We start from the raw sequence: 15310 nt of genomic DNA on the forward strand, positions 1-15310 counted from the left end.
TTTGTTCTATTTCTATTAGGGTTGACTTTTATCACTTGGTTAAGATGGTGTCTGCTGAATTTCTTCACTGCAAAATTAATTAATAAGTATTTTGTACTTACTAGGTTAAAAGTTATTAATAGGTATTTTGTGGAGAGCTACTTTTTTTTTTTTCAGTTCAAACTCATTTCCCTTTTATTAAAGTCCAAGTTACCTTTATATGGCTTGGTACTCAATAAAGGAAAACTTGTTCAAATAAGGTAATATATTATCACCAGTATTTCCAGGTAACTGTTCACACACAAGTAGCAATATCAATAAATCCTTTCGAAGCCCATCCATGGGGTTTACACTTTGTCAAGGCCCAGATCCTCTGGAGTGGAGATTCCCAGTTCATTTAAAGTTGGTCTGAGTTCCTGGATGACATAGGGGTAGATTTCCTTATGAGGTCCTGCTTTGTCCTTAACAGCCTCTAGGATGCCAACTGCACTAGCAAAATCGTTTAACCGTCTGAATGCCCGCAAAGCAGCATCAACGATTTTGGGCTCTGGAACCAGATCATAGCTAACAAGTGTGTTCATTCCTTTACGTAATTGCCAGGCATCTATATCTGGCTTGTTGAAGTATGTTACCTAGCGAGCATCAAACTCCTCATCTGTCTCATGTGACCCATGGGAACAGCAGTGAACTGAGTGGATAGTCGCAGCGGGGCCGGGTTGGGCGGAATGCAGGAGGCCCCGAGGGCCGGCCCGGGCGGTTGCAGTCACCGCGCAGCGGCGGAGAGCTGCCCCAGCACGACGGCGATGGTGGCGCACAAGCTGAGGATGGAGAGAAACCGGTGTGAGCTCGCGGTTTGCTCCGCAGCTGGCGGGGGCCGGCGAGAGCTACTTTTATGTTATATGCATATCGTGTTCTTCATCACATTCCCCAGCTCCCCCGCCACTGGCTTTAGCATCCATTATTGGTTCTTACCTAAATCAATTTTACTATAATAGTTGGCAAATGATGCTATTCTAATTCCATTATTATTTCTACATTTATTAGTTGGCATTCTATTATAAGGTAAAGTTTTCCTTGGCCTAGCTCAGTGGCTTATGCCTGTAATTCCAGCACTTTGGGAGGCAAAGGCAGGTGCACTTGTGAGGCCAGGAGTTCAAAACTAGCCTGGTCAACATAGTGAGACCTCATCTCTACAAAAGAAAACAAATCAAAAGATTAGCTGGGAATGGTGGTGCATACCCGTAGTCTCACCTACAGGGGAGGCTGAGGCAGGAGAATCACTTGAGCCCAGGAGTTCGAGGCTGCAGTGAGCCGTACTTGTGCCACTGCACTCCAGCCTGGGTGACAGAGTGAGACTGTCTCTTAAAGAAAAAAAAAAGAAAGCTTTCCCTTCTCCCTTATCTGTTTTATTCAATGGATGATAATCTGTTGCTATCATTTATTTTGATATTCAAATTTTTCCAGATTTAGCTAATGAGAGCCCTTCAGATTAGGACTTCTCCTTCTAACATGTCCTCATCATTCTTTGATTGCTTTCCTACTTCTGTGACGAACAAGATGTTCCAGAAACGTTTTGTACTGTCCTTGTTCCAGTCCTAAAATCAACCATTTCTTCGAGGACTTCTGGATTCTGTTAGTGGAGAATGGTATTCAGAAGCCTCCATCTGGGTGCTGGGTGTGATCATTGCTACTAGGAGATCACTGCTTCCAGGTTTAGTTTTCACCCTTTCCGAAATGTTAATTCCCTTCTGCGACAGAGAAAAACCCGGCTCTGGCTCTCATCTCAATACACTCACTTAATTAATCTCCCTGTATGTAACCAATCTCCTGACCTTATGGCTGCCTTGCAGACCAAGACATCACTTTACATGGAGGCCATTGTGTAGTAGAAATGAGACTAGCCCCTTTGCTTTTCCCACTATAACTTGTAAATGCACTACACAAAGCCAGTGAGACCCTTTTCTAAACTAATTCCTATTCTTTATGCAAAAGAGAGTGTGTATGAAATTTGGGACTCCATTTATTTAATTTATTATAATTTTGTGAAATTTATTTTTCTATAGAAATGAATGTATATTGTAATATTGGAATTAAAATTTCTTTTTAATCTGAAGTTTCTGGTTTTGCGTTTCATGAGTTTGTTATGATACAGCGAGAATATTTGCTCAACTGCTTTTTGAATACACAATTTAACAAATGAGACCTGACCAGCAGGAAAAAAATTAGTGAGAATTAAAAAAAATTAACTACAAGTTCAGTTATGTTTTAAAAAAGTGATTTTAAAAGATAACAAAAGTCTCATATCACTTTTAACTCAATCAGTGTTTTCTAAAATATTTACTACATCATTGTAAGCTTTGTTATTACTAATAATAACTTTGATCTGTATGAGCATTATTGTTTACAAAGCACCTAATAAATATTATCTCAATTTTTTCCCAGCTTTGTGGAGTAGATGATATTATCTCCATTTTACAGACAGATCGTAGGCTTATTGAAGCTATGCAACTTGTTAAAGATTGCCCAACTGTTAGGTGGCAGAAACGGTATATAAACAGAGTTATTTTAACTTACCATTTATTCTTCTCTTTTCATTATTTCATTCCTCTGAATCGGGATTTTTTCTCATCTCGCCTGTCCTGTTTGACAGATTATAAATGAATAACTACTCTCCTATGTAATTTACTAATTTTGTCACCTAGGCTTAGATCAATCAACTCTAATAGGTTCATTTATTCAAGTTGCCGAAAGTGCCTATTGTCCCCCAGTATTTATTTCCCCTGCATTGCGTAGTAATAGAATGTTTAGCCAGACAAATGGCCACCTCAGAAAAAAGTTCATTTCCGGCCGAGAGCAGTGGCTCACACCTGTAATCCCAGCACTTTGGGAGGCCGAGGTGGGTGAATCACTTGAGGTCAGGAGTTCAAGAACAGCCTGGCCAACATGGTGAAACCCTGTCTCTACTAAAAATACAAAAATTAGCCAGGGGGTAGTGGGGCACACCTGTAATCCCAGCTATTTGGGAGGCTGAGGCAGGAGAATCACTTGAACCTAGGAGGCAGAGGTTGCAGTGAGCTGAAATTGCGCCACTGTACTCCAGCCTGGGCGAGAGAATGAGACTCTGTCTCAAAAAAAAAAAGGAAAAAGAAAAAAATAAAAAAGTTCATTTCCTACCCTACTTGTCAGGTGGGTATGGCCATGTGATAAAGAGTAGCGATGCTGACAGCTCCTGGGAACCTTCCTTCAAATGTGCCCCCTGTACTCCTTTTTTGTCACTTCCTCCATCCTGCTTCCTGGAGCAGAAAGCCTGCCTTGTATAATGAGAATTAGGGCTCTACCCAAGGAATGTCATCAGGGTGGTGAGCTAGAAGGAGGCTCCTGGGTCCAAATAACTTTATGGGGCAGAGCTACCATATCTATCCGGACTGCAAAAGTCCAGACTTCAGAAAACTCAAAAGCCACTGGATGTTTTTAAGAGACGGAATGTCGCTTTGTCACCCAGGCTGGAGAGCAGTGGCTATTCACAGGCACAGTCTTAGTGCTTTGCAGCCCTCACCTCCCAAGAGATCTCACCTAATCCTCCCGAGTAGCTGGAACCACAGGTGCAGGCCACCACGCCCAGCTAAGCCACTGATATTTTGACTTGGCCAATCACAACCTAATGTATACATTCAGTATCTATCTGCAGATCCTACCTAACCAGTCTCAAAGTTGAGTGAGACTGGCCATTCACCCCACATCCAGAGGCAGGCCCTGATTGATTTAGTGCCCCTCAGGGTGATTTCATTGTAGGGGGTAGGGCCGTAGTGGTCTGTTCAGCAATGAGTGCCTAAGCCAGTCAGCTTATAGCCTTCCCCTAGCCCCAGTGGCTGGTTCCCTAAGATACAAATCATGGGAGGTTTGGGAGAGGCGCCCTCTCTTAGGGAAGGATGTAGCCCAGGTATAAACACGGAAGCATGTAGCTTTAGAGAAATCAGGCTGAAGATATGGCTGGCTGGTCGAGGAAGGTAGAAATAAAAGAATTGTGGGTGTTTTCCTTCAGATTCGACCAACCCTAAAACCTGCCTAACTTGTGGTCTTTTCAGAGAATGAGCCAGCAATCATCCAGTTATATTGTTTAAGCTAATTTCAATTGAGTTTTCTGTTCATTGTATCCAAGGTCGTATAACTGATATACCTTCCAGTGTCTTCAGGATTACATCAATGTTTAATAATGTAGATTGACATTTTTAGGTAGTATTTTTTTATTTTTTTGACCAGGTTGAACACAACTGTAATGGATTCCTATTTTATTCAGTATGTGATCACCTTTTGCTATCTTTTTTGTGTGTGTGTGCGTGTGAGTGGGGTCTCACTCTGTCACCCAGGCTGGAGTGTGGTGGTATAATCATAGCTCACTGCAGCCTTGACCTCCTAGACTCAAGGGCCCATCTCAGCCTCCGAAGTAGCTGGGACTACAGGCATGTGCCACCGTGTCTGGCTAATTTTTTAAATAATTTTTTGTAGAGATGGGGTCTCACTGTGTTGTCCAGGCTGATCTTGAACTTCTGGGCTCAAGTGATCCTCCCGCCTTGGCCTCCCAAAGTGCTGGGATTACAGGTGTGAGCCACCACACCCAGTCTTATTTATTTTCATGTTCAAACCGTCCCAATTTAACACAACTTTTTCACACAGTTTGTCCCATTGCTTTATTCTCTTATTTTATTTTTTAAATCTTGAAGGATGGTTTTGTAAAGGCTGCGATGGATGTGTTAAAATTCAAATGTGAAGCTTACCCTTTCTGGAAAATCACTCCTTGGTTTTCTTATGCTGTCTCATTTCTCTACTGTCTCATTTCTCTACCTTTTTCTTTGCCCATTTTTCAAATTGTTTCTGTACTGACTCCCTTCACAAATCTGTTTTCTTCTCCAGCTCCTGAAAGGTGCTAGTTTTTTGGTTTTGTTTTTTACATCTTATTTTTTAAATTCATTTTAAAAAAATCTTGTATGTTCTTCCAATGAAAAAATTATTTCTTTAATTGACAAATTAAAATTGTATATATTTATGGTGTACAGTATGATGTTTTGAAATATGTATACATTGTGGAATGCCTAAATTGGGCTAATTAATATATGCATTACCTCATACACATCATTCTCTTATGGTAAGAACTCTGAAAATCTACTTTCTTAGCAATATTCAATTATGCAATACAGTTTTAGTAATTATAGTCACTGTGCTCTACAGTAGATTCCCCAAACTTTTTTACCTTGCAATTGAAAGTTTGTGTCCTCTGACCAACATCTCTCCACTTCCCTCCCCAGCTCTGGCAATCATCAGTCTACACTCCTGCTTCTCGGTATTCCAAATTTTTAGAATCCACATATGAATGTGATTATGTGGTATTTCTTTTTGTGCCTGGCTTATTTCACTTAATATAATGTCCTCCAGGTAAATCCATGCTGTTGCAAATGACGAAGCTTAGTTCTTGACCCACAGATTTAATGTGAAGTCTTTCTCAGAGGTGTCACTCACTCATAACTTCAAATAATCACCTTTGCAATTGTCTCCAATTCTTACTGTGTTTCAGGGCTCCATTTCCAACTCCACTAGGAGGCACTGTAGTGATCTAAAGGCAGTACACCTCAAACTGAAATCTTTCATCCGAAACTATTAATAGCTGTCTCTAAGTTTTTCTATTGTTACCTAAGCATGTCATTCTCTCAATCTCTCAATTTTAAAACTTTGAGGTCATTCTTATCTTCTACTTTTCCTTTTCTACCACATTTAGCCCATAAGCAAAGTGTAGTTTCTTCTATAAAGTTTTCAAGGACCACTACTAGGACATAGCCCTTCACAATCTCACATCTGAATAAGTGTGTTTATTTTTTAACTTGTCATTTTATCTACCCTTACAACTCATTTTATATGTGAATTATGAAAAACAGCCCTGCTAAGAACCTTTAAAGACTTCTTAAATCTCTTATCGTAGCACTTAAGGCCCCCAAATTGGTTCTTTACTTAGCTCTCCAAACCCATCTCCCCCTACTTGTTTACATCAACTGGACAAAGTGGTGTACCAATTTCTTCCCAAATGCTATATTTGCCCACCTTCTTTGCTCCCTCTTTGTGAAATGCCCTCTGTCCTCTTACATGTTTAATCTTATCTCTTTTTCAATTATTATTATATTTTGAGACAGGGTCTTATGTCTCGCTCTGCCACCCAGACTGGAGTGCAGTGGCATGATCTCAGCTCACTGTAACCTCTGCCTCCCAGGCTCAAGCTATCTTTCCACCTCAGCCTCTTGAGTAGCTGGGACAACAGGACTGTGCCATGCTAATTTTCATGCCTGGCTAATTTTTGTATTTTTTGTAGAAATGGAATTTCACCATGTTGCCCGGGCTGGTCTCAAACTCCTGAACTCAAGTGATCCGCCCATCCCAGCCTCCCAAAGTGCTGGAATTACAGGTGTGAGCCACCACACCCAGCCTAATTTTATCTCTTTTTCAAAGCTCAGCCCCAGTCAGTTTCTTTGTTTTTCCTTTGGCTTTTTGTTTTCTTTTTTGAGAAGGAGTCTCACTGCCATGCCCAGGCTGGAGTGCAATGGTGCGATCTGGCTCACTGCAACCTCTGCTTCCCTGCTGAAGCGATTCTCCTGCCTCAGCCTCCCAAATAGCTGAGATTACAGGTGCATGCCACCCCGTCCAGTCAATTTTTGTATTTTTAGTAGAGGCAGGGTTTCACCACATTGGCAAGGCTGATCTCGAACTCCTGACCTTGTGATCTGCCCGCCTCAGCCTCCCAAAGTGCTGGGATTATAGGCATAAGCCACCGCACCCGGCCTCAGTTTCTAAGGCGGTAAGATGGGGGTCAGCTCTCCACTTTTTCCCTTTCTCTTCCTAGAGTCAACCTAATCAAAGACACCCAGCCATCTAGCACACCTTCCAGCAAATGCAGGAAATACCTACAGGATGTTTAATCTTACCTGTTAAAACCATCTGATTATTTTATAGACACCACAACCTGAGGGCAGACCACCAAGAAGGCCTCTTTTTTATCCTTCTACCTTGAGCTTCCAGTATTGGAAACCCCAACCCCATCTGGAAAAACCAGACAAGGTCCAAAGACTGACAGTCAGCACCAGGAGTAGTGGGTCCCTGAAGTCAAGAGAAAGAGAGATTAAAGAGAGAGAGAGAGGAGGGAGGGGGAGAGAAAGAGAGAGAGAGAGATTACAGGGGAGGAGGCTTCTCTGTGAAGGGGATGGGAGAAGGAGAGGCTGAGACCTGGCCACAGTGAGAGAATCTAGGGGAGTAGAAACTACTAGAAGAAACAGAGGAATCACTCCTGTATCTCCAGTGCTAGAAGCAAAAGGCTGTTTTGTACATTCTTTCAGACTGTGTGAACTTGCCCTACTTGGTAAGGCCAGGTAGTAAGACTACTTGGGGACAAGTACAGAACTATTCCCTCCTTTTTGGAATATGAATACAATGTATCAGTCGGGGTGCTGGCTAGAAATAGATGACACACTTAATGGGTTTTACTGAAAATTTTAATAGAGGGACTATTTTCAGAGGGGTGGACAGGATTGAGAGACCTATCAAAGGCTAGTAAAGTACCCAGGGATTAATGACAGCTAAAATCTATTACCACTGCAGGCCTGAAGAGACAAGGGAAAGGCACAGTGTCACCAGAGACTGTGCAGCTAGAGCCATGGAAAAGAGGCAACCTGGCAGTAGCTGTGGCCATAGAGGGTGATAGGAAACCAATTCCTCTTTCCCTCTTCCCACTACCAGGAGTAGGGCTTCTCTTTGGCCATTCCCAATAAGAAGCTACAGAATAAGGGAGGACAGGGCATGCAGTCCTTGGAAATCATCCTTGTAAGATACAGAGGAGGGCAGAGGAAAGGCAGATGGATCTGTGGTGAGAGGATAAACCCAGCATATGTAGTGCACTACAGTTATAACAGTGATTGTTCTCTACTCTGAATCCCATAGCACTTATTGCTAAAACCCTCATTTCAATTTTCAACGACCATCTCCTGAGTGCTTCCCAAAAGTACTAGATGCTTGGGCATGATACACAAATTAACCACACATGGCCCCTTTAGGAGCTCAAATCTGGTGGGCAACATTTGGACATAGAATTTGCTGCTTTATATTGATTTTTATCTTTTCTAGTGGGTGCAGTGAGTTGGATCTTTATAGATTACAAGAGCAGAGATGTTTTCAAGTCTGATGTGATGGGAGTTCTACATCAGGCTCTACATAAAATTAGAATCTTAGTCCAGATACTGTGGCAAATGTAGTGACACCATAACAGATTTTGTAACTATCGCATCTGACTCAGATGACGGTGTCGCTCTACTTCCTACTTTTGTCTGACTCCCATTCTTGTAACCTGACTTTCTCTGCCTGCTCACTGCTGACCCTCTTTGTATGTCTCACTTTCAGATTCCCTGAAAGAGGATTAAATTGGGCCAGTTTATCCTTCCCTGTTCCTATTGGGCAGAGTTCTGCTACAAGCCGTCTTAAATGGCAATGCTTTGCTTTATGTCCAGTCTATAGATGAGCAGCTTTGCCCTGAGTAGCCAGATCACATGAGACAAGTACGGCAACTGTCATGAACATCTGTCATTCGCAGCTGCCCAAAATCTTCCAAATAGTCTCTCTTCATTATCATAGTTCCTCAGTAGAAATCCTGCCTTCTCGATGTAGAACCCCAAACTCCCTTTCCAAGATTTCCTTCTTGTTAGGGTGCATATGGGTGATGTAGATTCCACTAACTAGACTCAAGCGTTTGTTTCAAGATGGAGTTACATGGGGAAGGAAGGAGAGTACAGGGCCTGCATTTTGCAGGTGCAGATCCTGGCAAAGATGGTGTGGTTCTGGAGCTGGTGAAGTGAACCACAGAAACGAAAGAAGCAATGGACATTCACATCTGCACTTACTCTATATCCCAGTTCCAGATAACTTTTTGTTTCTCTGAGGATGAGGACTTCATGGAGAGAAAAGGCCATCAAAATAGTTGCTGACATCCTGCAGCCAGAGAAAATATTTCAAAATGCAGATTGGATCATTACCCTCCAAAGGCTTTCTTGTGCCTCTGCTATAGCCAAGGGAAGACACGAGTAAGCTCTCCTGTTGTTCTAGGAAGAGGATGAGAGACAGGTAAGGCAGGTCCTAGTGCATAGCTAGGGCCAGCCTACATCAACTGACTCCCTGCAGACCCAGAGATACATTGAGCTTGCCCAGCCCAGCCCACATCAGCTGACCCTCTGCTGACCCCAAAACACATGAGCAAGTCCAGCTGAGATTAGAAGAGCTGCCCAGCTTAGCCCAGATCAGCTGACCCCCAGGTAACCCTGGGACACATGAGCAAAGCCAGCTGAGGTCAGCAAACTTACTCATCCCTACCCAGTTAAAATCAACCAATCCCCAGCTGAGCCACAGTTTCATTGTTAACAAGATAGAGCTACTCATTGAACTGGACCAGTCGTGGCTCCAGGACTGGAGACTGTGGCACTTTTCAGGTGCCACATTGAAAAGATACTCAGTTGGCCCAATACTCTTGCCTTTGTGAGAGAGAGGAGATCCCTCCAGCACTCAATACCCCCTCAGATTATTATTTTGAACAGTAGCAACCTGAAGGGCTTCTGTCGTCAAACATTTCACCCCGCATGCAGGAATCATGTGAGAATTATTAATTATTTCCTTGATCACAGTTGGACTCCACATTCTAGAAATGTGAAGACTTTGAAAGTACCACTTGCTTCGTCCTTAGCGTGTTTTTTTTTTTTTTTTTTTTGAGACGGAGTCTCATTCTGTTGCCCAGGTTGGAGTGCAGTTGCGAGATCTTGGCTCACTGCAACCTCTGCCTCCCGGGTTCAAGCAATTCTCCTGCCTCAGCCTCCCGAGTAGCTGGGATTACAGGTTAGTAGAGATGGGGTTTCACCATATTGGCCAGGCTGGTCTCGAACTCCTGACCTTGTGATCCACCCTCCTTGGCCTCCCAAAGTGCTGGGATTATAGGCATGAGCCACCGCGCCCCACCTTGTCATTAGCTTTTTAAAGTTAAAAGTAGTGAAGTAAGTTGAAACAATTTGTATGACTCCTCCAGTAAATTGCCCCATTCACATTCAAAGGCTAGACAAAAATCAAGGAGGGAGCTGAGAATGGGGAGTTTTCTTTGACCTTTGTGGCAGAATAAAGCCCTCATGGCCTCGGAGTGAAATATGTACTCAGGAGAGGAGGAGCTTTTGGCCAGCATTTTATGGGCTTCCCTCCCCTGCTTCCACTGAAGTCTGTGCCTGTTGCCAGCTGCTGGTTTGGTTCTAGGTGCAATGCTTGCTGGTGCTCTCTGCATCTGATGTGGCTGGCAGTGTCCCGGCAACCTGAGGGGTTCAGAGTGATGGTGATGATGCTCTGTGTCACACCTGTCCTGGGGACACTGTGCCAGGTGGTGGCGGCATAACCAGGTACCTCATCCCAGGCCCAGGTCCTCATGGATTGCTGTGGAAAATGGTGTTATTCCTAGTCATATTTCTAATTATTAGAAGTCTACTTTATGCAAGTAGAGACAAATAACTGGCCACTTTTGCCCTTCTGGAGAAAGACATTAAATATTTTACAATCTTAACCTCATTCAGAAGAATTTTAAAAAGGCCGCTATGGCTGAGCACGGTGGCTCACACCTGTAATCGCACACGTTGGGAGGCTGAGGTGGGCGGATCACCCGAGGTGAGGAGTTCGAGGCCAGCCTGGCCAGCATGGTGAAACCTTGTCTCTACTAAAAATACAAAAATTAGCCGGGCATGGTGGCAGGCGCCTGTAATTTCACCTACTTGGGAGGCTGAGACAGGAGAATTGCTTGAACCCAGGAGGTGGAGGTTATACTGAGCCAAGATTGTGCCACTGCACTCCAGCCTGGGCGACAGAGACTGTCTCAAAAAAAAAAAAGAAAGAAAAGGCTAAATACTGTATGACTCCAAGTATATGACATTCTAGAAAATGCAAAATTATGGAGATGGTAAAAAGATAAGTGGTTACCAGGGATTGGAGGAAAGGGTATGAATAGTCAGGGCACAAAGAAATGACTTTTAGGGCAGTGAGGCTATTCTGTACAATACTGCAACGGTGGATACATTCCACTAAATATTTTTCAAAACCCAAAGAATATATAACACCAAGAGTGAGACCTAATGTAAACTATGGACCTTGGGTGATAATGATGTATCAATGTAGGTTCATCAGTTGTAACAAATGTATCACTGTAGTGTGGGATGTTGACAGTGCTCGAGGTTGTGCATATGTGGGAATGTGGATATATGGGAACTCTCTGTACTTTCCGCTTAATTTTGCTGTGAACCTAAAAACTGCATTAAAAAAAATCTTTTTTTTTTTAACCTGAAACTTACACTAAAGTTGCAAGTGCAGTACAGAAACCATTTTTTTTAGATGGAGTCTCACTCTGTCACCCAGGCTGGAGTGCGGTGGTGCGATCTCAGCTCACTGCAACCTCCACCTCCTGGGTTCAAGCGATTTTCCTGTCTCAGCCTCCAGAGTAGCTGGGACTACAGGCTCGTGCCGCCACGCCCAGCTAATTTTTTTGTATTTTTAGTATTTTAGCCACTGTGCCGGCCAGAAACCTTTAAAAAAAAATATTGGCTGGGTGCAGTGGCTCACGCCTGTAATCCTAGCACTTTGGGAAGCTGAGGCAGGCGGATCACTTGAGGTCAGGAGTTCAAGACCAGCCTGGCCAACACAGTGAAACCCCGTCTCTACTAAAAATACAAAAATTAGCTGGGTATGGAGACACATGCCTGTAATCCCAGCTACTCGGGAGGCTGAGACAGGAGAATCGCTTGAGCCTGGGAGGCAGAAGTTTCAGTGAGCTGTGATTACATCACTGCACTCCAGCCTGGGTGACAGAGTGAGACTCTGTCTCAAAAACAAAACAAAACAAACAAAAAACCAAAAAACAAACAAAACAAATCTAAAACTGTTTGGGAGTAATCACTATTTGTGATGCCCTATCACTCACCTCCAAATATTTTCGGGGGTTTACATAGAACACTCTCCTATTTAATCACAAAAAAAATCAGGGAATTAACATTGGTAATTAGTGATATCTAATCCTGAAAGCTCATTAAATTTCATCAGTGGTCCCAGTAATAAGGCAAAATAAAGAATCCACTTCAAGAAGAAAAAAAAAGGAATTGAGAGACCTTGAATAATTTTAACGCAAGTCACATTTGAGAACAAATGATCAAAAATAGAAAAACTGGAGGCCATTAATAAAGAGTTGGAAATTTTCAACTCTTTTATTGGGCTTAAAGAGTTTGAGAAAACGACTGACAGAAGAGAAATCTGAACATTTAAAACAAGTTGAGGTATGATTGTCATTAAAAGACAGATTCAGTCTTTAGAAGATGCATCAAAACACATACAACTTCAAGTAGCTGCAACCAAAACGGCTTTCAAAATACATGACAAGAATGAAAACAAATTCAGAAGCACTAAAAGATGCTTTGGATGAAAATTCTGGTTTTCAAGAAAACATAAAGGGCTGGATATGGTGGCATCCATTGTTAACAGTGTAATCCCATAATCCCAGCACTTTGGGAGGCTGAGGCGGGTGGATCACTTCAGTCCAGGAGTTTGAGACCAGCCTGGCCAACATAGCGAAACCCCATCTCTACTAAAAAAAAAATACAAAAAATTAGCCAGGCCTGGTGGCACACACCTGTAATCCCAGCTACTCAGGAGGCTAAGGCAGAAGAATGACTTGAACCCGGGAGGCGGAGGTTGCAGTGAGCCGAGATTGCACCACTGCACTCCAGCCTGGGTGACAGAGCGGGACTCTGTCTCAAAACAAAACAAAAAAAAAAGGAAACATAAAGCGAAAAGTGGAATGGGAGAGTAAATTGCCTTATCTAACAGAAAAAAAAAATTAGAAACTCTAAATTGCACATGAGACAAGGCTTTTTGTTTGTTTGTGTTTGAGACACGGTCTTGCTCTGTTGCACAGGCTGGAGTGCAATGGCGCAATCTTGGCTCATTGTAGCCTCAACTTCCCCAGTTCAAGCGATCCTCCCACTTAAGCCTCCCAAGTAGCTGGGACTACAGCTGTGCACCCACACACCCAGCTCATTTTTAAATTTTTTGTAGAGACAGGGTCTTCCTATATTGCCCAGGCTGGTCTACAAACTCCTGGGCTCAAGTGATCCTCCTGCCTCGGCCTCCCAAAGTGCTAGGATTACAGTCATGAGCCACTGGGCCCAGCCACAAGGGACAAGCACTAAATGATAAAAAGCAAGCCTCTGGGTGAACATGTGCTAAAAGTGGGAGATTAGGCTGCGGTTCTTGAAGAAGCAAGCCTAGATGGTGGGAACTTACAATTGGATATCATGAAGATAAACAAAAAGGAGCTTGAATAAATGGATTGGTACTGATAAGTTAATTATTTAAAACCTCTTGGCCGGGTGCGGTGGCTCACGCCTGTAATTCCAGCACTTTGGGAGGCTGAGGCGGGCGGATCACGAGGTCAGGAGATCGAGACCATCCTGGCTAACGTGGTGAAACCCCGTCTCTACTAAAAATACAAAAAATTAGCCGGGCATAGTGGCAGGCGCCTGTAGTCCCAGCTACTCGGGAGGCTGAGGCAGGAGAATGGCGTGAACCCAGAAGGTGGAGCTTGCAGTGAGCCGAGATCGCACCACTGCACTCCAGCCTGGGCGACAGAGTGAGACTCCGTCTCAAAAAAAAACAAAGCAAACAAACAAACAAACAAAAAAAACAACAAAAAACAAAAAACAAAAACCTCTTGAAGAAAAAAGAAACCAAACGTACACTAACTGAAAGAAGGTAAATTAATTGGCACACTTAAAGATCATCTTAAAAGTCTCCAAATGAGTACGTGTCATTGCAGGAAACAAACAACAACAACAACAAAACAGGAAGGGAGAGGCCAAAGCTTTGGCAGAAACTTTTAAGTTCTTTCAGAATTGCATCAAGGAAAAAAATGAATTTTCACTGAAAAAACAATTCAGAGAAAGTTTGCCCTGTAAATACAGAGAAGAATCTTTTGAAAGCAGATGTAAAGATCAGTCACGCATGTAAAGAGTTGAACACCTATAAAATAGAAACCAAATTCTTTCAGAAAAATCCAAAAGAAAAGCTGGCTATTATCAAAGCTAGCTTATTACCTATAAAAGAAAGGCTTAGGATAATGAGCTGGGAGCTGTGTTGGTTAAGAGAAACCCTGATAATTTAAGAGGAGAAAATGCATACATTCAGATGTCTGGAAAAGAATCCTTATATTCCAAATGGGATATTTGGCAGAGGCCCAAGAGGATCACTAGGGAATCCTCTGGATGACCAGATCCCCAGGGAAAAAGGAACATTCAACTGTACTGTCATGGAGATCCAGGGCTCAGCATCTTGTATGAATCATGTGCTGCCGTCGTTGGGTCAGGAACCCAGAGAAAGGCTCCCTTCATCGGGAGGCCAACTCCATCTCAACGTGGATCTTCTACAAGAGGAAGAGAGACCTTGTCTTGGTGTCCTTCACACTAACAGACACTTGGGATCTTCTGGCTTACCTTCCTGCCTGACCTGGGAGCCGCTGGTTCCAGTTGATTCTTCTCTCATCCTCCTGTCAGGGGTGAGATGTTATAAAGGGGACAGAAGAGCACCAGGACATACTATGTTGCCTTTCCATCCCTTACTGTAACTTCATCATCAAAAGCTCCTGACTGTGGTGTGCTGGAGCTGGCGCTCAGGTGCTAGTGAGAGCAGATTATGCGCATCTCTTCCCAGCTTCACATTAGTAGCTTGAAATTGGCCACGATGGGAGTATTTACACCATGAAATAGGCAAACGTGATATAAATCAAGCTTCCCTGCATAGCCCACCCCCATCCCCAAGACCAGCACTTTGGCCAGCACTCCCTGTCCCTTTGGCAGTAATTCTTCATTGTTCATCAAAATCACCCATACCTGGGCTCCTCCTCCCAGAGATTCTAATTCAGTTGCTCTGGGGCCGTCACTATGCATCCTACTTTTCCAAAACTCCCTAGGTGATTGTAAAGTGCAGCTAAGGTTGTGAACCACTGCCTGTAAATGCTTTCAATGAGCCTTTGATCTGTGTGTTGTAGAAGAGGCCTTTAGATGTTACCTGAACATTTCTTTAAGGAAAAACAAATCTACCTTGAGTTCTAAGTTGCCATCTACTCCCCTGAGGCAAGTAAAGACCAGCATGGGAAAAGGTAGAATGCCTTGCACAGAACCCAGGATGTTCTCAGCTAGCAAAAGCCCTCTGAGTGTGCTTTGGTGTTACTAGCTCTCCTTCTCAT

At 43.2% G+C, this 15310-nt stretch overlaps 1 pseudogene; it reads right to left on the minus strand.

Moving 5' to 3' along the window:
- Positions 1–326: 326 nt before the first annotated feature.
- Positions 327–15011, minus strand: LOC129012341 (cytochrome c oxidase subunit 5A, mitochondrial-like; annotated as a pseudogene).
- Between the last annotated feature and the right edge of the window lie 299 nt (positions 15012–15310).

The sequence above is a fragment of the Pongo pygmaeus genome, chromosome 15 (genome assembly GCF_028885625.2).
Source record: "Pongo pygmaeus isolate AG05252 chromosome 15, NHGRI_mPonPyg2-v2.0_pri, whole genome shotgun sequence".
NCBI lineage: Eukaryota > Metazoa > Chordata > Mammalia > Primates > Hominidae > Pongo > Pongo pygmaeus.